General features: G+C 33.2%; 1 protein-coding gene across 1 annotated transcript in view; it reads right to left on the bottom strand.

The window, feature by feature from the left end:
- LOC103270773 (adhesion G protein-coupled receptor L3) overlaps positions 1–26,661 on the bottom strand; it is a gene marked incomplete at its 3' end in the record, with an annotated part of 680,895 nt that overhangs the window by 493,584 nt on the left and 160,650 nt on the right. The window contains exon 2 of the mRNA XM_008068295.2: positions 12,200–12,265. The remainder of the gene's footprint in view (positions 1–12,199; positions 12,266–26,661) is intronic.

The raw sequence follows: 26,661 nt of genomic DNA, 5'->3' as shown, positions 1-26,661 counted from the left end.
CTCCAACTCAAAAAAAAAAAAAAAAAAAAATCTCTTCTTTGAGATGAACACGACAAATATGTTATTATGTAACTTGATACATATCTCTCCATAAAAGATTTTTTAAAATCTTGATTTTGGCTGATCTCGGATATTATCAAAGAGAGAAAATAATTTATTTTTTCTTTAAATGAAAGACTTTATCATCATTAATGGCAGAAATGAACCAACATTATAACTTAGTTTGTATTCTCAATACATGAAGCATAAATATTCATAAGGAAAAAATCAAGTAATTTTTCATTACTTTAAACTTTATTAAAAGTTCACTTTTTCATATAGCTAGAGGAAAAAGAAAGCTGTCACTGGTCATGAATGCATAAAAAATGTGTCAAGCATTGGATGAAAGGCACACTACAGGTAGCACTTTACAAATAAATTATTATTATTACTATTATTTTTGAGTTGGAGTCTCACTCTGTCGCCCAGACCGGAGTGCAGTGGCCGCTCCCGGCCACCGCAGCCTCCACCTGCTGGGCTCCAGCGATCCTTCCGCCTCAGCCCCCCAGTAGCTGGAACTACAGGCGCACACTACCACGCCCGGCTAATTTTTGATTTATTGTAGAGAGGAGGTCTCGCCAAGTTGCCCAGGCGGGTCTCAAACCTGCGGGCTCAGGCAATCCACTCACCTCAGCCTCCCAAAGGAGCGGGATTACAGGCTGAGCCACCAAGCCCGGCCTAAATTATTTTTCTTTTTAGCAAAAATAATCTGTAGCAAACACAATTTGTAAGTGATCTCAATTCAGATTTGCTTTTCAACTTATGGTCTCATAACTACAAAACAGTTAGTTTGTAGGTAGACTCCACTAGTTCATAATTAGTTGTTTGTCACTTAGCATTAGGACACCGCTGTCAGAAGACGGAATGATAAATCTATGCCACTCTTTCAACAGTAACATTTCAGCTATTCCCCTTCATGTCAATGTTTTCCAAAATTGTTTTATGTTTAATTTATTACTTGGCAATATATTGAAGGCCATGCCAGTTAAAACATTTTCAGATGGCTTATCATTTTCTGTTCTATTCCAAATAAGTGACAAGTATTTTTCAAATGAAAGTTTTAATTTGTTGTAATATTTTGTTGAATGAATTCAATTACCTATTAAAACCCTCCTATTTGTAATTTTATGTATTGTGTAAAATTAACACAAAATAGTATTTTTAACTTCAGCTAGAAAACAGGCCAGCAGAGAGAGAAAGCACCTGAAATAGCATAACACGATAAAGCAAAGTTATTAGAAATGAGCTATATAAACTTTGTTCAGGAACAACTTTTCAGGAGCTATATAAGCTATGTGTACCACAAAGGTTTTATAATGCATTTCCTCTACTCTTGCCCTGTTAGCATTATTTTCAAAGTAGATGTCATAGGGAAGTAATACTCTGATATTGACTGATACTGGTATAATGAGAAGAAGCATTCATTTGCTTTGGGTATTTGTATTATGTACAGAATAAATATCACACTCTCATTTTCAACTACTTATCACTAGATTATCCAGAAACTGACAATCAAAAAATATTGCTAATTCAGTGTATTTAATCAGGTATGAAATTAAGTTGAAATAAAAAGTAATCTATTAAAAATTTTGTGTGGAATTATTAAAAACATTAAAGATTTTCTCACTTGAGCTGAAACACTGTAACGCAATTAACAAAAGCATTTGTCTAAAAATTTGTGTTTCTGTATTCAATTTTACAATGCAGAGTTTACATGATTATGCATGCATTACCACCAAGTTGTATAAAATCTACCCATTCACAATTTTTTGGCAACAAAGCCAACAAACAACTGCTTGCTTCCATTACACTTGTAAGAAGCAATTTGAGAAGATACTCCCCAGGAATTAAATTTTGTGCATAAACATTTTAGCTAATTGCATTATTGTTCTCAGAACACTGAAGGCAGCAGTAAGCCAAACCAAGCAATCCAATTTCTTTATTTCCTTTTTAAAAAGCAATTAAATTCTCTTCCACTTACACATTTTAGGACTTGAGGAAAAAAACTACATATATTATATAGTAAATTAGAAAGATATGAAAAAATCTTTCTCTTAGTGTAAAATTAATAATGTTTTGAAGAATAAAATATTTAGTTGCCCTGGGCCAAATAAGTCTAAAGAGCTATATTTCAAAGGTCTGGGTAAAAGTTTAGTGAGGGGGATTTGCCATTTGAACTTTTCATCAATTCTCAGAGCACTGATATTTGGGAACAGTTCAAAGAATACTGTGGTTATCAGTTCCAGCCATCCATTTCAGATGTTTGTCTGATTATTTCATCCCACCTTTAATGTATCTCTTACACTTCTAAGAGAGCTTGTTTTTAAAAATAGCAGTGTCACAATAACGCCTGTATAATTTGGATTCTACAAAATATATAACAGTATAAATAAGATTCTCTTAAAATAACCTTAAATTTCCTCTTAGCTTTCTTCATTTAATACTTTACTATTCAGGAAAATTATACACCTTCCAAAACTTTTTTTTTTGTTTGTTTGGGAGTTGGAGTTTCGCTTTGTTGCCCGGGCTGGAGTGCAGTGGCACCCTCACAGCCACCACAGGCTCCAACTGCTGGGTTCAGGCAATCCTTCCACCTCAACCTTCCAAGTAGCTGGAACTACAGGTGCGTGCCAGCAGGTCCAGCTAATCTTTTTGATTGATTGTAGAGATCAGGTCTCGCCAAGATGCCCAGGCTGGTCTCAAACCCCTGGGCTCAGGAAATTCTCTCGCTTCAGCCTCCCAAAGTGCTGAGATTACAGGCTTGAGCCACCGCGCCCAGCCCAAAGCAAATTATTCATTATTCTCTAATAAATAACATGGTCATACCAGGACCATTCTCTTAGAATGCCGATTCTCTGTTCTTCTATACTAAAATCCTTTGCATGTGCTATCAATTGTACGAAGCGTTCCCTTTTTCATTTTTTAAGTACTCCTTGCTCCTCTCTTTTCTACTGTAGTACCTGGCATGTTATCATACAGCTACTTGTACATGATTCTGTATTCCTAGCTATACTTGCCTCCATAAGAGGATGGCATTATAATTCCAGAACACAGCAGAAGTCTTATGCACACCAGACACTATATAATATGCACCCAATAAATGATTTCTTAAAGAGCAAATTAAAATCAATAATGTTTTACTCTTCATTTCTCTTCAAGATTTATGATGGCATTTCTTAGCATTGTAAAGATGCCAATTATATAGTAGTTAGTCTGTAATGCACAAATGCAACTAAAAGTGATATTTTTATTGTCTCCAATGTTTGTAAGTATATAAGCTTGAAATTGTGTTGACATGCATATTCATCTTCAAAAATATTGAGAATTTATTATAAAGTCTATGTTTCATAATTAAGTAAAGGTATTAATTAAATAAATTATTGACAATAGAAATTATCAAAAATTAAACAATTCTCAATTAAATCCTATCATACCAAAAAATGAGAATATGAATTTACATTTACCAACGTTTTTACTCAATCTAATTTACACCTAGAATATTTTAAAATATTAAGTTTGAAAAATATTAGAGAAATTACTGATCCTATAATATTCAAGTTTTCTGGATTATTTAGTGGATTCTTGTCAAGTACTGAAACTTTTTAAAAAATGACAAGTAGTTTTTAAAGTTATTTAAAATGTACATATCCTTGACTTCTAACAAAGTATATTAAACACACAGGTAAACCAACCTTTTTTGTCAATGACCCAAGATCATCACAGAATTGCAGCATCATATTTTTTTTTACAGTAAGAAGCTCATTTATGAATAATCGAGTGCTACCCTCACTAATTGGACAAATGAGAATACTACAGTCCAAGGAGATTATAGAATGTGCCCTAGGTCTCACAAAAAGTTAATGGCAAGAACAGGCCTAGAGTAAAGCTAACCTGATCCAGGGTTCTTGCTTATAGGAACCACATTTGTAAATTGTATTTAACTCTGAGTCTCCTAGATATAGGGGAAAACTTTGCTCTAACATATAAAAGATCCACCCTGCTATATTAATTTTTTGATAATTTTTAGAGTCTACCTGGCTCCTATTTCTAATATTCAATGTCAGATTTCAGTTTAGTTTTTCATACTTCTATTCTTTGATAATTTGGTGATTTTAATCTGTGAGGTTTTGTATACTAGATGGGGAACTTGTTACCATTTATTGTAACAGGTTTTCTTATTGAGGGTCTTTTATATGTGAAAAGCACTTGATATGGGCTTTAGCTAGTATAATACCTGAATATCAAATTTGGTACAGAAAACAGTTATGCTGCACTTTCTGTGGTTAGTTATTTTGGCATCATTTACTAGGTAAGGCACACTCAAAGAAAAGTGAAAAATGTCATTGCAAAGAAAATCATAAAAAGTAACCTTTTTACTTGAATGATGTAATTTCCCTACCTAAATTCAGAGACAAATAAAAACAAGCCTTACCAGAGTCTGGCTAGTGATTAAAAAAAATCTACAAAACTCATGTCTGAAGAAGAGAAAAGCTTCTGCATACCAACAATTTACATAATAACAAAGGCACTTAAATGGAAATAAAACAGAATTGGGAACTAGAATAGGTAATACAAATAAAAATTAGAAATAATAAAAAGTCAATAGTCAATATATAACTCAGCAATCTCACACTTGGGTATTTAATGTAGAGAGATGAAAGTTGATGTATACTCATGCACACACACACACACACACACACACACACACACAAAGTGCACACACAGAGCACATAAATGTTTATAACAGCTTTATTCATTATATCAAAAATTGGAAACAACTCAAATGTTTTTCATGGGGGATGGATAAATGAACTGTCATACAGACATACAATGAATATTACTCAGCAAAATAAGAGGAACGAATTATATACTCAAACACAAGCATGCACCTTAAAGGTATTATGCTGAGAGAGTCAGTCTCAAAAAGCTACACACTAGCCGGACTCGGTGGCTCAGCCTGCAATCCCGCGCTTTTGGGAGGCTGAGGTGAGTGGTTTGCCTGAGCCCGAGGGTTCGAGACCCGCCTGGGCAGCTTGGCAAGACCTCATCTCTACAATAAATCAAAAACTAGCCGGACGTGGTAGCGCGCACCTGTAGTTCCAGTTACTTGGAAGGCTGAGGCGGAAGGATCGCTGGAGCCCAGCAGGTCGAGGCTGCGGTGACCGGGAGCAGCCACTGCACTCCTGTCTGGGCAACAGAGTGAGACTCCAATTCAAAAAAAAAAAAAAACTACACACTGTACAATTCACTTATATGTCATTCTGAAAAAGCTAAAAATATAGGAATAAAAAACAGACCAGTGGTTGCTAAGAGTTAGAGATAGAGGCAGAGTTTGACTACTAATGGGCAGCAGTAGAGAATTCATTCATAGGTGATAAAGCTGATTTGCATCCTAATTGTAGTGACAATTACACATTTCTATGTAGGTCTTAAATTTCATAGAAATCTATATAGAAGATTATACACACAAACAAAAAATGCTATAAACATAGATACAGACAGATAAAAAGACAACTTCTGTAGTTGTATGAGTATATATACTTGCTAAAATTCATAAAATATTTACAATGGATAGCTTTAAAAGTATGTTTTCAATAAAAAAACTTAAATGTATGCTGTCAATAAAAAGAATCATGAACAAAACCCCTCCTGCAAGAAAACAAAAGATCAAAAGCTAAAACACAAAACACCAATCTATAAATATTTATAGCTCAAAACAGATCTCATTCTATTTGATACAGTATCCAAAATTCAAGCAGAAACAAGTACTCTTTTTTGACCCACCATAATATTCTTTCAATGGCATGGATTGGAGACAGCAGCGGACAATTTAAGACCAAAACAAAAAAAAAGAAAGAAAGGAAATCTAGTTAAGACAAAGATCAGAACTCAAGATTTTGACTGAGCTACTGCTAATTCAGGGCTTACTCCTAAAAAAAGAAATAATGGAAAGTTAACATCACAGTGAGTATGCATTGATTTGGAAAGTTAAAATTACACAGTGAGTATGCACTTATTTTGTAATACAAAAATCCAGTAATAAACATTATTTTTAAATGAACTACTAGGTTTAAGAGATCCGTCCGCCTCAATCTCCTCAGTAGCTAGAACTATAAACACACACCACCAATCCAGGCTAATTTTTAAAATTTTTGTAGAAACGGGAGATTTGCTATGTTGCCAAGGCTGGTCACAAATTCCTGATCTCAAGTGATCCTTCTGTCTCTATCTCCCTAAGTGTTGGGATTAAAGATGTGTGTCACCTCAGCTGACCTATAAACATTTAGTAAAATAACTAAATATTAAAATGTGGTCATTTTAAAATCTAAGTTTTAACAGAAAGGTTTACTGAGAAAAGCTATAACACAACATAAATGCTGCTCCGAGGATATTTAGTAAGAGGTTATAATTTCATTAACCTTTGTAAAAGTCTGTTAAAAATGGGTTTTATTTTTGTTTTGGTGAAAAAGAAAATATCACCGTTGTTTTGCATGCACTCCATTTGCTGTTCACTGTCCCACGGCCAGTACTGTGGATTAAGTAGTAGCTGACAACTTTTGCTTTGCTCAACTGAATGGCAGCTATCATTCCAATGCCACACTTATCTTTATGCAGATTTCCAAAGGTCACCATTTATGCATGTAAATTCTGAAGGGCACTAACTATATACTGCTGACAGATTCTGACAGCCACTATATCTCCAAGAATGGAATAAGCAGGAATGACTGTCTGAATAATTAATGTGCTTTTACTCTGCCCAGGGCTAGTTTTTACATCCTGCACTTTTTGACTGTGGTTTTGAAATTAATTAGAAAATGTAATTTCCTAGCAAACCAAAACTTTTCTTAACATTTCTATAAACAAAGGCATAAAAAAGTGAGACAACTAAGAATGACCTTCAGTTTAAGGTGTTACATTTGTTGAAATCACTCCTACCTAGAGATGAACATTAATATCTATCCAGGTCTGGATGTTGTTTCTGTAAAAAATAACCATTCTTAAAGTTTCTAAGAATATATTACATCATTACTATTGTATAAAACCAAATATACGAATCCACACAGCTCCCCACACAGCTCAGTAAATGGCACCACCACCAACAGAGTTGCCCATTTCAAACCCGAGATGCATCCCTGACTTCAACTATTCTCTTCCTACTTAAATGCAATCAGTCACTAAGACTTGTCAATTTTACCGTCTAAATATTCTCAAATGTTACTACCATTCAATCTCTACCTGTTGCTGACTTAAACTGGATTTTTCTTATACCCCTCCTGAGTTACTGCAAACACTTCCCAGATAATTTACCTGCCTCTAGTCACACAGTCACCCATGCTGCTTCCAGAGAGATTTTTCTAACATATAAATTCACGAGCAAGACCAGTGGTACAATCTTTAGGACACATACAAATGAAAATGAGAAAATATTTTAAATACATAAACTAATGGAAAGAAGCAATGAACAACATTGTGTGTCATGCGGTGAAATATATAAAAATAATAAAGGAGACGGGGACAGAGGGTGCTCCTAGACAGCTTCCAGTTTAAATAGGAATGTACACGCTGCCATGAGAAGAGGATATTTGAAGTCTAGGAAACAAGCCATGTAAATAATTGGGGAGAATGTGATTGGCAGAGAAACCAAGAAGGTTAAGGCTCTTAGGTAGAGTGGCCTATGCATTCCCTGAGCATCAGTGAAGTCAGGACGGTTGTAGAGCAGAGGAAATTGAAGATAGAACAGGTCCCTGACTGTTATATACTGAAAACAGAAGGGGATTACCTGGGCAGGAGGAAACAGTGATTTGGACCAAGGTAGTAGCCTAGGAGGTGATTAGAAGTAGTCAGCAGAAAATGCTGATGAATGTGCAATTTGTGAGAAAGAGAACTTCAGAATTACTCTGACGATGTTTGTGCCCAAGGATTGAAATAATGAAGCCATTAACCAAAACTTTTGTGAGAAAATGATGTTATTGTTTAGACTTGATGATTCTAAAAACTGTGTTTTCATCCTGTGTGGCTAAATTCATCCAAACAGCTCATTTAGTTTGGAAAAATATACCTTCGCCAGCACATCTTTCTTCTTGAGGTTCAAAAAATTGTCGGGTGTTTCATGAACATTTGCATAGTGCTTAAGATACACAGAGTTCTATTCTAAATTAATCTCATTATATAGGTGACAAATTGAAGTATAGAGAGGGTAAATAACATGCCCAGGGGCATAGATTAAGTCTGTGCCCAAAATTTCAGCTCTTAATTTCCTCAGTTGTTTGGTGTATTTTAATATTAAAATAGAATCATGAGCTTCCCAGAGCTAATAGTGGGGCAAGGATGAAAGGCCAAAGAACATGAGAGAACTTCTGTGGGTGACAGATATGTTCTATACCTTGATTTTGGTGGTATTTACACAACTTTATATATCTGTCAAAACAGAACTGTATATTAAAGAGTAAGTTTACTGTATTTTAAATAGATATCACTAACCCTGTCTTTAAAAATATAGTCTAGCAAATGTCATAAATTGACATGTATTGGAAATACACACATTTTGTCCAAATGAAGAGCAAACTTTTCATACTACATAATTTGTTCTAATGCTTAATTTATTTCTGATTAAAGCAATGTTTTTTATGTCATCTTCTAATAGTATTTGCGGATAAGGTAATACATTTTTATTTGTTGCCATCATTTTCTCATGTGATTTCAGTCATTATAACCACAGCAGGAAGAGCAAGGCTTTCTCCAATAACTTTATTCCTTCCCTGCAGGAAGTCTCAAATAAGGCTTCTAAAGATTTATCATAAAGTTTAGTGAAAATTTGTAAATCACCAGATTGAACACGACTTTAAACACTGAGGAAAAAACCAGAGAGGTTTTACATTTGTATTCCAGATGTTAAGTTACTACAGATCTTATTATTCATGTTGCTGTGTACTGTCATTAACTTACACCTCAAAACAAAACATATTCTTACAAGTGTAATCGCTTACAAGTGTAAGAGACAAATCCATACTTCACAGCCTTCTTGATTATTGAAAGTTTTGGATTAGCTTCTTAATAAATCTGAGTAGATTATCAATGTCATTATGTCATATAATGAAACTGTGAAATAACCTATAATAAAAGTAAGGAAAGCATCAGCGGGCATTTTTTCACCGCTGACTTAGGCACGTATCAATAAAAAGTCTTTATTTTGCAGTTTTTACATAAGACTACATAAAAATGATTGCCAAAATGTGAGGCCTAATTTATTTTTTAAATGACAGTAATTCCATAAATGCACTTAACCAAATACATGCAACACTAGTATACTAAGATATTCTTTGAAGCAATCACTACTTTCAAAATCCCAGTGAGATACCACTTGACATCCACTAGAAGGGCTATAATCAAAATGAGAGACAATAAAAACCTTGGGCAAGGATACAGTAAAATTAGAAAATTCATACATTTCTATTAGGAATGTAAAATGGTACAGCCACTCTGGACAACAGTTTGGACATTCCTCAGAAGGCTATGCATACAGTTTACCATATAACAGCAATTTCACCCCTAGATGAAGTTATCCAAGAGAAATTATCCAAGAGAAATGAATATACACACCTACACATATACACAAATCTTCAGTGTGGCATTATTCATAATCAAAAAAGGGAAACAACCAAACAAACAAAAAGCTCATCAACTGATAAATGGATAAACAAAATGTGGCATATCCATGCAATGGAATAATATTCAGCCATAAACAGAAATAAAGTAATGATTCATGCTACAACAAGAGTAAAACTTGAAAACATTATGCTAAGAGAAAAAAATTAAAAAGCCCAAATATTATATGATTCCATATAATTAGATGGTAAATTCATGGTGACAGGAAGCATGTTAGTGCCTGCCAGAGGTTATACCAAGTCTCTTTTGTTGAGGGGGAGGAGTAGAAAAAAATGTTCTGAAGTTAGAGTGGTAGTAGTTGCCCAATTATGTGAATATACTGAAAGCCACTGAATTGTACACTTTAAAAGGGTGAATTTAATAAGAATTATATCTCAATTAAAATACAAAAAACAAACTTCTTGGAAGACTGAAGCAGAAAGATCACCTGGGCCCACCAGGGAGAGGCTGCAGTGGCCATGAGCATGCTACAGCCTCCAGCCTGGGTGACAGCGTGAGATTCCAACTCAAAAACAAAGAAATAAGCAAACAAGAAAAACAAACTTGCCAAACACTCAACATGGTTTAAAAAACAATAAAAACTATGATTACTCCAGAAACTTTATATTTAGGACCTGTAGCATTTATAATATTAACTATTATTAAGCTTCAATTCTTTCTCATATTTCTTAATAAAAATAAATATGAGGAAATGTTCTGAAATTTATTCTCACACCCCCCTGAATACTTTTGAGCACTCTGAAGATATCTAGGCTAGAAAATTAAGCTTTTAGTACAGCGAACATGGGCAGTACCAAACCTACTTTATTTTACCCACTTCCTAACATTGTCTCATCACAGATGTAATCCTTCAGCCATATTGAAAATAGCAAGCCTTCAATGACTGTCCATTGCTCTCTAATGCACTCTTTCACAAATTAGTGTATGAATCAGGAAAGCATAACTTCACCATCCCTGTCTCAACAACCCCTCAGTGAATTTCACAGCTTCTACGAAGGCTTTAGAGACTCCAGCAAAAAGTGCATTGCTCCCACCTTTCCTTCCTTAGCAGTTTGTCAGGAAACTCTTTCATAATAATATCTAGAGGTTTCATCTTTCCCACCAGCTTTTAATATTTCCAGGGCAAGCACACCTAGGTTTGTTTGGATTAATTTTTTAAAAGAATGATTGCATGAGAATGTTTTTATTTATTTATTCCACTAACATTAAATAACAAATCATTTCACATTCAACTCGTTAGAAGAATGTCTGCCAAATGTAATTGTTAATGTATAAATAAGCTAATAAATACAAATGAAAGAGATTCAATCACCTGTACTCTGGAAAAGGGGATAATATTAATTGTTTGCATATGTGAACTAATGTGAAGCAGAAATCATTGACAGAAATTATAAATGAAAGAAACACAATTATATCTCTTTTACAAAACAGGAATAATATTGTTTGCAGTACAAATGAATATGGAGAAGAAAACAGTGACAAAGAAATTAAAGCAAAAATAATTAAAAGACAAAATATCAATTGAAAAATGCAGAACATACAAAGACCAATTAAATATTTTTTGCAGTTTTAAATCACTCAGAGCACAGAGAAAAATACAGAATATTTGATAATAGGATGATAGGAAAGTAAAATACCTATCAATTATATAAACAATGAAAAATTAAATAAACATCATTTTATTGTGAATAATAATCAGCAACTTTATAAATTCAAATTTTAGGCTACAAATTTACATTTTAGACTTTACAAAGTCACTATACAGAAATTACTTTCAGTAACTTCAAGAGAAGAGAATACCAATCTTACTGTTGCCTGATTAATATAAAGGCCTTTTGCCTTCTACAGGTTTCTGGGAAGATAGAAATATGCAAACTTACCTAAGATAATACTATTTGAAATGTTTTATATCGTACACCATGAATACATGTGCAATAAATAAAAACATCAGTTTTAAAATAATTTGCTTAATCTTAAACATCTTGCTGTTATAAAATAAGTACGTTTTATTTCCTAATATTCATATTCACCATGATAGATGTGCAATTGAAAATAAATGGAATAAATTATGCATTGTGCTGACAGACATGCACTAACTAAAAAAAAAGAACACCTCAGTATGGTTATTCAAATATTCAGTCTGGCTATTCTATAACACACTATAACACATAAGCCTTATCAAAAAGGTAGAGAGTCACTAAAACTATTGATTTTTAGCCAATTTATTTTCAATGTAGCTGAAGTATATTTCCCCACAACAGCAAATATTTTAAATTATATCATTTGTGATTCATTCACAAGAAATATCAAGTTATATTCCAAAAACATACAATAAGGAATGTCGATTTATCTTCCAAAATTATATAAAATTTCATTTTAGTAACCCATTATAAATGTGCTGAATTTTCAAAATGATAAAGACTCATCAAAACATATATTTACATGTAAATAAATTTTGAAATTATATGAATGGCAACAGTAAACCTCTAATTACCTTAATTTGCTCTTCAAATGCTAAAAATCCATGTTTTTTTCCTCCAATTTACCAAATTAAACATTTCTGGAAAGAAAAAAGAAAAAATATTGATTAGATGATGAGAAACAATATATACTTTATTTCATGGTTATAGCTGCAGAACTAGTTGAATGTTTCTTAGTACTTGCCAAGTCTATTTTTTTCCCCACACTGCTTGGGGTATTACAGCAGAACTATGTTATAAAGAGGAGATTCAGGATACATGTGATACATCTTTTGGCATTCTAACTTACTGTAATATTTGCTGAAAAAGTTAATGAATTTGTAGATATGGAATATACATATTTTTCTAATTAAAAGAATACACCAACCTTGCCAAGAGGAAAAAAACAAACAGCCCCATTAAAAAGTGGGCAAAAGACATGAGTAAACACTTCTCAAAAGACGACATACAAGCAGCCAACAGACACACGAAAAATGTTCAGTCTCACCAATCATCAGAGAAATGCAAATCAAAACCACATTGAGATACCACCTAACTCTAGTAAGAATGCCATCATTAACAAAACAAACAACAACAGATGCAGATGAGGATTCTGGAAAAAAGGAACGCTTCCATAATGTTGGTGGGAATGCAAACTAGTTCAACCTCTATAGAAAATTAGTGCGACCTCTATGGAAAACAGTGTGGCAATTCCTAAAAGAACTAGAAATTGACCTTCCATACGACCCAGTTATCTCCCTTCTGGGAATATACCTGGAGGAACTTAAAACGCTCTACAAAAAAGATAACTGCATACACATGTTTATTGCAACACTATTTACAATAGCAAAAACATGGAACCAACTGTGCTGCCCATCGAAACCGGAATAGATTAAAAAAATATGTGGTGCATATGCATGATGGAGTATCACACAGCCAAAAAGAAGAACAAAATTATGAACTTTGCAGCAACTTGGATTACTTAGAGTCTATAATACTCAGTGATTTATCACAGAAACAAAGAACTGAGTATTGCTTGTTCGCACTCATAAGAGAACAATGAACATAAACCATAATACTATGAGAAGGGGATTGGCAGTAGCCAGAAACTGCCAAGGGATGGGGGACACATAACATTAATAAGGGTACCTGATCTCAATTCAGCTGAAGTGGGGATCAAAGGGAAACCCAAACTTTACCTGTATGATGACCACTTATCTACATAATCCTTAATTGTACTCCACATCTTTAAAATAGAATAAATTAAAAATAAAATAAAAGAATACATGAGTTTTTAATATAATTTCTGCCTTTTCCAAAATAGTTCCTGGATTCTTGCTAAGGTACTTCTAGCTAAGATACTGGGATATGATAACCAATTGGATCATGAGATAACTGATATGAAAAGCATATTGAGAAACACATTAATATGCTTTGCAATATAATCATACACTTACACACAAATACACATACACACTTTCTATGTATTTATGTATATGTACTTAAAACTATAATTACAATAATCTAAATAAATTAGGATTTTAAAAAATAGAATGGATGAAACAAAAATATCAGTTTGCTTAAATGGAAGATTTATCAAAGCACTTTGTTTTCATTTTCTTTAAATTATCATAGTATTTTCTATTTCTTTTATTATTATACAATCAACATACCAGACTTTTTATGCAACAAAAAAGTATTGTCCTTCAAAGTATTTTCTTTGGGATTTTAATGTATCCAATGGTTCTGCAACTTATCATGTCACTTGAACTTTCTAGTGAGTCTATGTAAGAGATTTACACAAGTATCACTTGTATTCGTTAATTATTATGGTAATTAGTCTCTATTATGCTACTAGTACCATGCTAGTAGAAGAAGTTAATCAACTATGTGGGTGCTAAAGCAGTGACAAAATTCATTATTCTAAAATCTCATCCCCAATGGTTAAGGAATTAGGTATGGGGCAGAAAGTCAATAGCATAAAATTAAAATCGAGTTCCCTTTCACAAAATCACTATTGATTACTATCAGGTACACTATAATATAAAATGAAAACAAATTGGTGGAAACTATTCACTAATAAAAAGCATTATATTTTGTTGGAGGATTTAAAAATATTAAAAGCTATGAAACTCACTGTATTATTTTGAGTGAGTGTCCATCCGTATTTGACTGATTAGTGAGGTTTTGGACCACAAGAGACATTCTAGCCCATATTTGAATAGCATACTTGACTGTGTGGACAGGCACCTAAAACAATTTTTTAATCAACTGCTTGAATTTCCCTGTACAATTATTCATTCAACAAATTGAACATGTCCTTCAATAATTACTGAATGTTTACCTGGGTTACTTTCTTCCCTAATTTTTGAACTGGCATATCCTCATCTTACAAACGTTCTACATATCTTAACAATCATGGGTAATGACAGCACAAGCTTGCCTACAACTGCTATTACATTTAGCTTTTCCCCTCCAATCTGAGAAATCCATTCTGACATTCAAGCATGACTAAATCCACAGAGTTCTTCCTGATACCACCAAACCCATTCCATCACAGACAAAAACAATTATATCTTCCCTGGTTCTCCCATACCTCTTTGTTTATGTCTTCAATTTCATTCCTTCCTATCAAGTCCAGCACATAACAGAGCTTCAACGTGCTGCCTGGGTAAACAAACTTTTTACTGTTTTGAAGAAATAAAACTTGCTTGTTAGAAACTTTCTGTATTGATCTCACATCAGTTGAGACCAAAAACAAAAGTGCGCCATCATATGTGTCTTTGAGTATGTCTTGTACTCATATAACTACCTTAATATGTTCTTTTTCTTCCTGTAAATAAGAACACAAAATCTTCAGTTTAGCATTTGGCTATTCAGCGTCTCTGTGCCTCATTCAATTATAGCCACTTATGGCACTTGAGAATCAGCAGACAACTCAGACCAAGGACAAGCTTACATAGAGTCACTTAGCCTGCTAATGAGAAGGCGGCCAGGTGTGGAGGGAAACAAGATAAAGAAAAAGAGGAGTGGAAGTGTAAAGGGAATAAAAAAGAAAACTGAGAGAAGGGAAGGAAATGGTATCATATCAAATAATACTGATCTACCTGTATAAAGCAAGAATGATGAATTTCTTTTAATATTATTAAACTTGTTCTGAAAGGGATATTTGGAAAGGAGTTACTCGAAATAGTTTTGAGCAGTGTGACTACTTAGAAGGAATGCGCTCACAAAAGTCATAAAAGTGTAGTGTTTTGGATAAAAATGAATGCATACAAGTATATGTTCATATTTTCCTCAAAGTCCCATATGGCTAAAAAGCGACATAAAAAACAATACACTAGAAATTGTTACAGATGAATCTAGGTCCTGGAAATTAAATGGCAATACTTTGGGTCTGTGTACTACTAGGTTGTTTTAATTAAAAATTAAATTAATCTGTGCTTCAAACCTTAGATAGTAGACACATATATAATATTACAAAAATGGAAAATAAAAGTAAGACTCGATTCACTCACCAACTGAAACAAAAAACAGGAACATGAAAAATGTGAATGCTCAAGGTAAATTTTCTGATCCTAAGAAAGCAAGTTTAAAATGTAGAGAAACTCCATTCATACATTAAATATTTACTCAGTGCCAAGCACTGCTCTAGGTGGTATGAATTCAAGGGTGAATTGAGCGGACAAAAATAGCACTCAAAGGGTTTATATCTACATTCCAATTGTGGAGTAGTAAGAAAGAAAAAAAAACCTATGTTTGTATCTATTCATTTAAATACATACACACATTTTTTATATTTCTAAAATATATATTACTATATTATCACATATAATATGTGCAATATATTTTATATTTATCAATAAATGTCTTTGTGACAGGTACTGTTTTAAATACTTTATTTAGGTTATTGTTTAACTTTTAAGAAAAATTATCTGAGGTTGGTATGAATATCAATATCATCATTATTTTACACACAAATAAATTAAGAAATGGGGTGGCAAAGTCAGAATTTGAATGCAAGAAGTCCAAATTGAGAATCTGCACTCTCAAACCTCTCATTAACTGATTATTACAACCCATATTTGCTTAGGATATGCTTATAACGAAAAATAAAAAATAACTCAATTGTTCAGAAAATAATTATCTCAGAATTTCATGGCACTGACTACTATTAGTAGACACCTTCACATTTTGATATTTAAGTAATTCTAGGAAATCTCAGTAAAAATTAGTGTGGAATTAAAATGAAAAAATATTTTATTTTCGCAGTCCAAGTGACATTAATTCCAAAATTGTGGCATCACCTACTGAACTGTTCAGCAAAGGTTCATGAGGCAATAAAGAAGTTACATGAACAAACATCTTTTAAAAGATCATTCTATTTTCAGTTAATAGATTGTTTGCAGCCTCAGATGACAGCGATGTTTTTAAAAAGGTCAGTGACAAATGAGATAAATAACAACACGAGTTAGAGAAATCTTTATAAGACTTTATTTTTTGTTTATGAGAGTAAGTCCTTAAACCGTTTTGAGAACTAGACAAATAATTAAATATTAGGTGCTAAAATTTTATTATCTATAAAGGCAAGTATATAACCTTCGTATCTGTCATTTCAAATTGTTTGGAAGTTAAATAGGAAAATGTGAGACAATAATCAGAAAAAAGACTACATTGATGACATTCCATCTCTCCATCCTCAACTAGGTCTTCAAATGGTATCTCTTTACTCGTGATGTTCAAATTTTTTTTTCCAGTTATCCCCTTAGTTTTCAATCTAATCGTCTATGGGTGACTTTCAGACATTTCCACTTTCATTCCTTATTGATTACCATCATCATATGCCACCACACTATCATCTCTGTGGTGTTCATATTTGTTTTTTATCTCTATTTTCAATATTACGATCCTCACCACAATGTGAAGTAGGCACAGAAGGAATTTAGCCCTTTTTATAGAACAGAAAGCAGCAACTCATAAATATGATCACGTCAAATGATACTGTCAAGACAAGAACTCAAGACTATTCATACTTACTTCAACCACCTAGCACTAATCACATCACCACTGGTTCCCACACCTCAACAGCACCTCGGTATTCTTAACGGCACCACCATTCTTTCCTCTCTCAAATATACCTTGCAAATGGTTCCCAGAGTAATCTGGGATTTCATTTTTCTCATTATGGTTTTCTGCTCAAAAATCCACAAAAGCAGTGTGTTGCTCTGAAAAACTAATGCATTCTTTTGTAGTATAGACATCATTTTGACACTATTCTACTCTAAGTAGAACTTCCACATCAGCCAGCTTGGGTTATTGAGTAGCTCCTCAGACAAGATTATTCTGGACAGAGTGGCTGTTTAATGCAATGTCCTGTACCAAGAATGTTCTCTGCACTTCTCTACACTTGGTCAAAACTTTGACTATCATGCTGAAGTCTCATCCACCCACAAAATTAGTCTCAACTGTTTTGGCACAAGCTCACCTTTGAACTCTTGGGACATTTTAAATCAATAGTACAACATATAATTCTAAATGCCCTCATATTTTCCACATGTGCTAAGGGAAGGTAATTCATTGTATAAAGGAAAGTATCTAGGGGTGGAGCTTTGAGAATGAGTGAGTAGCCTGACAAATACTTTCCTAAGAATCAGTGATAAAACTGGACAAAATTGCCAAAAATAGCTGCTTTAGGACTATGGAAAACAACCAATTACATGAAAAATTAGGAAATGTTTATTTAAGAAAAATTACCAAACTTCTGGTAAAAATAACAAAAGGACAACAACAAAGAAAAAACCAATGGGAGTCCTAGAGTATTTTGTTTGGAAATTCTCCCGTCTCTCTACCACCCTCAACTAGACCAGATGTAAGATTGTAAAACAAATCTTGGTAAATATGAAAGGATGAAAATCATACAAACTGTGTTGTCTAACCAAAACAGAGTTAAATTAGAAACCACAATTAAAGATACATTCCTAAGTATTTGGAAATTTTAACATTTCTATATATTCCATTAATCAAAGAAGAAATAAAAAAAAATCAGGAAATATTTTGAATGAAATAAAGATAAAAGCACAACATATCAAAATTTATGAGATTTAGTGAAAACATTGATTAAAAGCAAACGTATAGCTTTAAATGACTACTTTAGAAATGCAGAAAGATTTCATTTCAATAATCAAAGCTTCTACCTTAAGCAAACAGAAAAAAAGAAACAACCAAAATGCAAAATAAGGAAAAGAAAGGGTACAATAAAAAAAAAGTATAAAGTTTACCAGAAGACCAATGTTCCAATGTTAAAAAGGTTACTAAATAATTTTAAAAAAACTAATCAACATTAAAATTGCATTAATGATTTATATTTTTGTGCTATAAAAAATCCCTTATATTCTCTATCTACTAATATTTCTATTTTAATGTGAAATTACTCATAAGCTTCCTTCCTAATGAACAAAACTATAATTGCTTTTTTGTGATAGTCAACTGTTCTATAAAGACATAAAAAATGTACAGTACACAGGCAACTCACTGTTTATCAGTAGGGTTGAAGGACTTCAGAAAATCCAAACAGAGAATAACTCTCACATCTTAATCAATAGAATAACCAACAATTTTGCTTATAAAATGCCGAACTTCTTACATTTTGTTTAGTTATCAAAATAGCTTATAATTAATGCAAGAAAAAGAAGAAAGGCATTGTGATGACAGCTAGGTTGATTGCATACATAAGAAGGGATGGGATGGGATGGGATGGGATGGGAAGGTATACACAGGATAGCATAGGACAGGATAGAATATCATTCCATATTATACCATACCATAGGATATGACAGGGAAGGCAAAGGCAAAAGAAGAAAAGAACACTTATTGAGGGATCTCCTATATACCCAGCCATTGTGGTTATAGCTAAGGATAGAGCAATGAAAACAGACGCTGTTCTTGCCCTCACAGAGAAGAGACTGTGTTTATTAAAATTAAAACTAAAGATTAGGTACTTTCCTAATTTCCTTTGTGCTGCAATTCAATTACACAGTGATTGTTTCCACTCCCACAGAAATGGTAATACCTAAATAATCAGAATTCCATGCATATATAGCACTCAAACTCATCCCACCAAGGAACTTGGCTAGACAGGACATTGTACTTGCATGGTGATTCCTCCAGGGGTCTGTTTCTGTGCTCCTCTTTCAGCTTTGATAAAGATAAAAGACAGCAAAGTATTCTTTCTCAAATATCCTAAGCTACCCACAGCTTTCATAGCCACAAGCACCTCCTTCTCTGAGTTTGGCCGAGGACTGATTTACTGATGCTTTAGCTTGTTCCTGGGATCTAAGGAACCATGCAGCTATTGTCCTATAGCATAAGAAAGGGAAAAATAAGACCCACTGTGAATAATCCACCTCAGAAGGAGTGTTAACATTTTATTGTATATAGGAAAATGAGAAGCTTCCTATGATGGAAGAAAAAATAATGAAATATCCAGCAGATGTAACTGAAGAAGGCTAAAGCAGACACCTATAAAAGGATTCAACGCAAAATGGAAATTCCGTATGGACAAAATGGATTAATGGTTAGGGGCAGAGGGTTTCCTGCTCTCCTTTTAATACTTCTGCATTACAAGTAGTCAGCAGCCCATTTCTGTAACCCTAAGAAGACTTGGTGGGTTTCCAGGAAGATATTTCCTCAGCTCTTTTCTTTCCCTGCTTGAGAAATAGCTTTCAAGTTATCAATATAAAAAAACAATCATTTAATCTACCCTGTGTTTTTACTTCACAAAAATGGCTATGTTATGACTATAATTACACATGACGTATGGTATTTGCATACTAATCATAGTTTCCAACTTCTGTAATAATGGGAATTATTGAGCTTCTTTCATTTATAATAAAATGTGCCTACTCTCTATCCTTTTAAGTGATCATTTTTCAGTCGAACACAGTAAAATATACCCTGCAATTTATATCATGAAATAATAATTGTTAAATAGTGTATATATTTACATATCCCATACAAAACAGTTCAAAACCATGTAAACAGTTTGCTTCATAAGCAATGAAAATATAACAATAATTTAATATTGCTTACAAATTTTTAAGAAGGCTATTTTAAAGATCAATGTTTGCTTGTTTGATCTTCATTAAAAATAGTTACTTTTTAATAAAAAATATTTTCTAAATATGCCGATGTCAATTCAGGAAGAAAAAATGAGTCTCAGAATTCCTGTTAATTAGGAAACAACAACTTATAGAGTATATAGCATTTATCTTCAAAATTTACCTACAACTAAGTGATACTGACTGCTAGTGCAACTTCAAATATGCATTCTAAAGTTCATATTTGTTTTCTTTTTTTAAAGAAGCATATACAAAGAAAAAACATTCAGTTACCCTGTTCTTTTTAACAGATGTAGCCTTGAAAGGTTGCATACAAACTAATTCACTTTCATTGTATTGGAGGTGTTCGTTATTTACACGATCTCTATACTAAATCATTTTGAAATGCAATGCAAAATAGTAAACTTTCAATGTGTATTATTAAAGTACTCTACAATCGCTCCATCTCCTTTCCTTTCACACCAAGCAGGCATACCAAATCCTAATCTGAAACATGAATGCTGGAACAGTGTATATCAGAATAACTTAGGGCGTACACTGGGTGATTTATATGAGAATTTTAGAGTTAAGAATGCAGAAAACTTTGTCCTGGTTTATGTCCAAAAATTGGAGTAAGAAATTGCAAAAATGCATTCAAGCAAAAATGCTCTAATATGAAAATATCCTTTACTTTAAACATTCATTATCCATCCTTTAATTATCAGGTTTTTAGTTCACATAAAATATGTACTTTCTCTTCATGGCAAATTTAGATAAATAAAACAGTTTAGTCTCGAACTATTATGCATAGAGAAAAATAGCCTCAGAACACGTTATTGTGCCAATGCGTGCTTCTCAATATCTTCTACAGATTCATGATGAAATTTTTTTTAAAAGGAGAGTTATTAAATTTTGGTATGCTTATGTAGTTTCTGAATGTCAGTTCTAGAAAAACGATTTTATCTCCCCCGTCTATAAGGCCAAATTGTCAGGTGATATGAATCCCAAGGAAAATCCAATATGCCAGAATCCTTACTGTTTTACTAAAGACGAGAACCTGGCATCTAATGAAGTGCTCTCAGAGGTTTAAAATAGTCTGGATTGCCAAGTCAGACACTGAATCTCAGATGAGCTTTTTCCAAAAATCCCCATTCCTCTGGTCATTAAAAAAATCAATAAATGTATTCTAACTAAAGTTTAAAAAGCTTCTGAGAAGTGACCTCTGCCAAAGTGTTTTGGGAACATTCCAACTGTGCAGGGGGCAGGGTATGGGATCAAAAAGCAGAAAGAAGGAAATAAAGAAATGCTTCTGCACAAGTGGAAAAAAAAATCTGGCTGGAGGTCTAAAAGGGATAAACTTACATATCAAATATCAGATTTCCATTGCATTGCCATTCTGCATTCTCCTCTTTTTTTTTTTTTTTCTGTTTCATTCCCACATTGCCTGTAGTTCGTTGCAGGAAGCTTTATTTCTCACTTTGTCTAAGATTTCAAGCAGAAAATCGTCAGTACTGTGGTCTTAAAAATGGTGTGCATTATGTTTTATAGTAATAGTCCCTTATCTGAGACTCCAACATCTGGAAATCAGACCAATGTAACTCACGGTCTTGAATCAGAGAATATGTTTAAAAAAAAATAAAGTCACCCTGAGCTAAAACTCAGTGAACTCAGCTCAGAGAAACCCTCAATCAAGTCTTAGTTATTCTTTCTTGAATACAGAGTTCCAACAAATAGAAATCAGAATCAGAAGCATAAAGTATTGAAAAATGACGATCACCACAAATACCGAAATCTCTAAGAAAAACAAAAAACAACCTAGAAAGAACATCGAAAACAGTTTAATTATTCAAGCTGACAAACATCTGCAGTTTGTGCACTTTAATAGACTGAATGTTTGCCTGACTTTTTCAAAATTGTGTACCACAACAAATCCCCCTCACAATCACCCACTCAAACAAGATGCGGGATAACTGAAGTTGTATGTTATGCATTCAATTTGACCTTATTGAATGCACGATTCAAATTAGTCGTCAATCAATAAGGTCAAATTGTACTGGTATTATAGATAATTAAAAGTTAATACCCTTGATAAAGTTTAAAGGATATGTGTATGTGTGTGTATTTTATCCTGATATTCTTGAGGACATTACTTTTAAGTATTTCTATTTTATTTCTGTATATTATGAATATAAAAAGAAGAGTATGTAAAGTCATATTTTAAGGGCTGTACATATGGCATACCTATCACAGGGAAAATTGCTATCATGTCTTCCAAACAATGTTCACTAGAATTTTTGTTTTTTGTTTTTACTAGTTGACTCTTTGAAGGAAAAAGTTTATGTATCTACGTTCTTAAAAAAAAAAAAAAATGAGTTTTGCCTATAGCTAGCAATGCAACTCTTTAAAAACTTAAAGTCTAGTAAACTGAAACAACATCTTTCAGAATAACAAAGTCAAAGAAAAGCAAACTATACAAACGATTTACCTGAATTAATATTTGTTTTTTAAAATTTACTTGTTACTGAATTAAATTTTCATGGTTACTGAATAGAATCAATTTGTTTTGAATTATGAATTCAGGGGATATAAAAGAAATACTAATAGCTAAAATAAGAAAAATTTAAAAATGTGTTTCTACTTTTGCCTTTAACTATTAAAACTTAATTCTCAAATTCACATAGGATAAAATATGCCAAACATAACAATTTTCCTTATACCTATAAATAAAAAAAACTGTTACATGTCTTTTATTTTTTCAAAGTAGTATTTAAAATTATATAGCCATACTTTTTAGAAAACAGTCATGCATCTACAGTCTCTTACATGAATATTGTATGCTTACTAAAACTGTAGAAATAGCATGCTTGGTTACTACAGTCAAAAATCAAAATAAAAGATGAACTAGGTATTTCTGGAAGAGCGACACAGAAGAGAATTTTAAAACTTGTCTGAAATCATTTTTTGCACCCCCAAATCTGTTTTCTTCTTCTAATGTTTGGCAAAATTCTTACTAATAGGAAACAACGTTTAAATACTCTAATTTTCAACTTGCCACATTAACCTTTAATTCCATTAAACTGGACGATAGTTTAAATTACATTTAAAAATCTATTTATATATTTATATTTCAATTAAGAAAATTGTTTTTAATCATTTCATTCAATAATCAATCCAATAAACAGAGAGAATCACAGTAAACCTAAAGTTGGGCTAGTTAACTGAACTCTAAAACCGAGTTAAATATTGTTCCTACTCCGAGGACAGTCACAGACAATTGTGCACATTCTTAACAGTGCACAGCATTGCTGGTTTGGAACGATTTAATTATCAACATTAGGAAAATAAATAGTATTAATAAAATAAAACAACAGTAATAAACTTAAGAGATCAATTAACATAAGCAAAGCACAATTTAGATCACAATTCAGACAAACTAAGTTAATAAGCACTATGGAGTACAAAGGTAAATCTACTAAAAATATTACCTAAATATTAAGTAGCAAATAAAAGTAAAATATCTGTTTCTACTTCATTGCCCTCAAAGACAGTCAAATGCAAGTTGATCCAATTAAGCCAATTTAGGATCCACAACTACTTAAAAGCCTGAGCTATATACTAAGCGATGAAGGCAAAATGGATTGAGTCCAAATCCACTTTATTTGCTTAGATGCTATTTATTATGGCTATATTTTATTAGACAGTAGTAAAAAATTACAAGGCGACATCCTGTTATTTCCCACTGGGAAAAATGATACAGATACACTATTAAACCTCAGCACAGGCATCAGCATGCCAGGCTACACTCCACTTGTGCCTTTATAATGTGTCAACAGACACTGATGTTTATGCAGCTGATGGTAAGGCTAGCCAAACTATTACCATTTAAATGTTCATAAAATCGTGGCTTTGTAGAAATCTAGAACCCTTTCAGCATCTCTAATGACTATATACATTTTGGAAAGAGAAAGATTGTTTTAAAATAAAGCAACTAATTATCTTTTTATCTTTTAAAAAATATTTAAATACCTTCATTTTTCTCCTAAAATGAATAAGCTCTTTTCAGGGAAAATAGCTAGCGTATCATCAAATACCTAAACATTTACCCTTGCCAAACTGAATTTTAGGTAAGTTGTAAACCCAAGTCAGACCAGTTATCAAATAAGTAATCTGTTGAGAAATTCTGCCTCACAACAGAATTAAGATCTTAGCTTTTCTAACCCATAAAAATATCATCTTCTTTCATCATTATTCTCATTGATTTACATACGTTGCGTATTGAAAATGTGGCATATAGAATTCTAACTATACAAACCGAAATACTCATTTTTTTCTGTTATCTGAGATACAGAGAAATGGAGAGAAGAGAAGGAAAATTCGTTTTCTGGTTAATAGTTGCAGCTTTGAAGGATACTAACTGATGTTCCATAGTGCTGTACACCTTAAGTAGGAAAATATTCTGCTGAAGGGCTCCAGTGTTCTAGAAACCGCTTTTAGTTTTGAAGCAGAAGGAACGTTGATTTGCTGCCAGGGAGCACTCCCCCAAAGCCTCAGCTGATCCTACAGCTAAGGCTTCCTGGTTATCCAACAGCACCACTGCAAAGTATGTCTGGGCTACCTGAAAATGTAGAGTAAGGCACCGAGGTGGAACTTGCCTCCAATATATAGATGATGTAGCTCTTTTTAAAAAAATTATAAAGATGTGGGGTACAATGTAGGGTTAGGTATACAAACATTGATTATGCAGGTACTCTTGTTGATGAGGTATGCCCCTCCCTCCCCTAGCAGTTTCCCTCAACTGACAATTTCACTTCCCCTCCCCTGAGAGTTCCTATTACTCCCAAACACTTTCTTGTAGTATTATAATTGTTCCAAGTCTTCTTATGAGTGAGAACATACAGTACTCTGTTCTTTGTTTCTGTGATAGATCACTGAGTATGATCGACTCCAAATCCACCAAAGTTGTTGCGAAGTCTATATATGCCAAACTATCTCAAAAAGAACTACATCCTTCTTTATTATGCAGTCATAAAGAAGGATGTAGCTCTTTTTGAGATAGTTTGGCCCAAATGCTCTTGAACATCAAGTAGCCTCTGTTTGCTGAGGGTGTACTCTATGCCTTTTGCACTTCCCAAATGGTTACTCCCCTCAGCAGTCTCAGTAGAACTAAAAAAAACTAGATTTTATGTTTTAGAACTATCAGTTAATTAGCTGGGCGTGGCACTGAATGCCTTGCAGTTCCAGCTACTTGGAAGGCTGAGGCATAAGGATCACTTGAGCCCAAGCAGGTAGAGGCCGCTGCGGTCATGAGCCACAAGCGTGCCACTGCACTCCAGACTTGGCTACAGAGTGAGACTGACTTATACAAAGGAACTATCAGTTGAACTTCTGCGTGGTGAAGTGTAGTGACTTTTTTTGTGTTTTAACATTGTGATCTCCCAGACAACTAAACTTAGTGGCAACAGTTCCACTTTTTTCCCCCTTTTCTATTTAGATAACTAGCTTTGGTTAAAAGGATGCCTAGGCAGTATACATCTACATGATAGCCCTAATGTCATAACCATTGTTCTATTGCTTGGGCATAACCCTATTAGCCTACAGTACTTATTTTCTCGTTCAATCCCTTTTTCAGGTAAACATTTTATTTTTAAAAATATTTTATAGAATATCCTACTGCCTAATGTTTCCTCTAGATATTCAACCCAAGGCTAAATAAGGTCTGTCATATTTGCTAGAACTGTTTTTAAGAATATGAATGCAGAATTATACTTTATTACAGCTATTATAATGTCATACACAACTGAGATGTTTAAAAACTTGATGATTACATTGAGGGGCGGGTACTATTGAAGAGGAGAGATCACCACAAACAGCATTACAATAACCATTGCTGTTATTATTGACTTTTGGTGATTGCCATTGTCTCTTAAATGCCCTGCTCTCATCTCTAACTCCAACCTGCTTGTATACATGGTGACCACATTTAGAATGTCCTCCTGTGATTCTCCACTCATGTTAATGGCTTTGTTTACTTTTTCATTCATTCATCATACAACATCTATTCTAAACTTACTGTACTCTAGACAGTGCACTATTTTGTGTAATACAAATATAAATAACAGAAGAGTTCTGCTTTCTAAGATGTTTAACACCTGTGGAGGAAAGTTATGTTATTACATATTCAAAAAACATGAGGTAAGTGCTTTGTTAAAAAAGAAAAAAAACTTGAAACAGTGAGGAAGTACAGAACAGTAAAGAAGTACAAAACAAAACCAAATTCTCAAAATAGCAATCCCATTATTTTGCATACATCATGAATTTCTATCTTGTCTGTTTACGAATATTTCATGTTTCCTTTATCATACATCATATGACAAACCCATAGAGGACAGGACATATCATTT

The sequence above is a fragment of the Carlito syrichta genome, unplaced genomic scaffold, assembly GCF_000164805.1.
Source record: "Carlito syrichta isolate Samal-C Ts95f unplaced genomic scaffold, Tarsius_syrichta-2.0.1 Scaffold309933, whole genome shotgun sequence".
Taxonomy (NCBI): Eukaryota; Metazoa; Chordata; class Mammalia; order Primates; family Tarsiidae; genus Carlito; species Carlito syrichta.
Note: the sequence above shows the minus strand (reverse complement) of the source record. Positions and strands in the feature narration are given on the sequence as shown.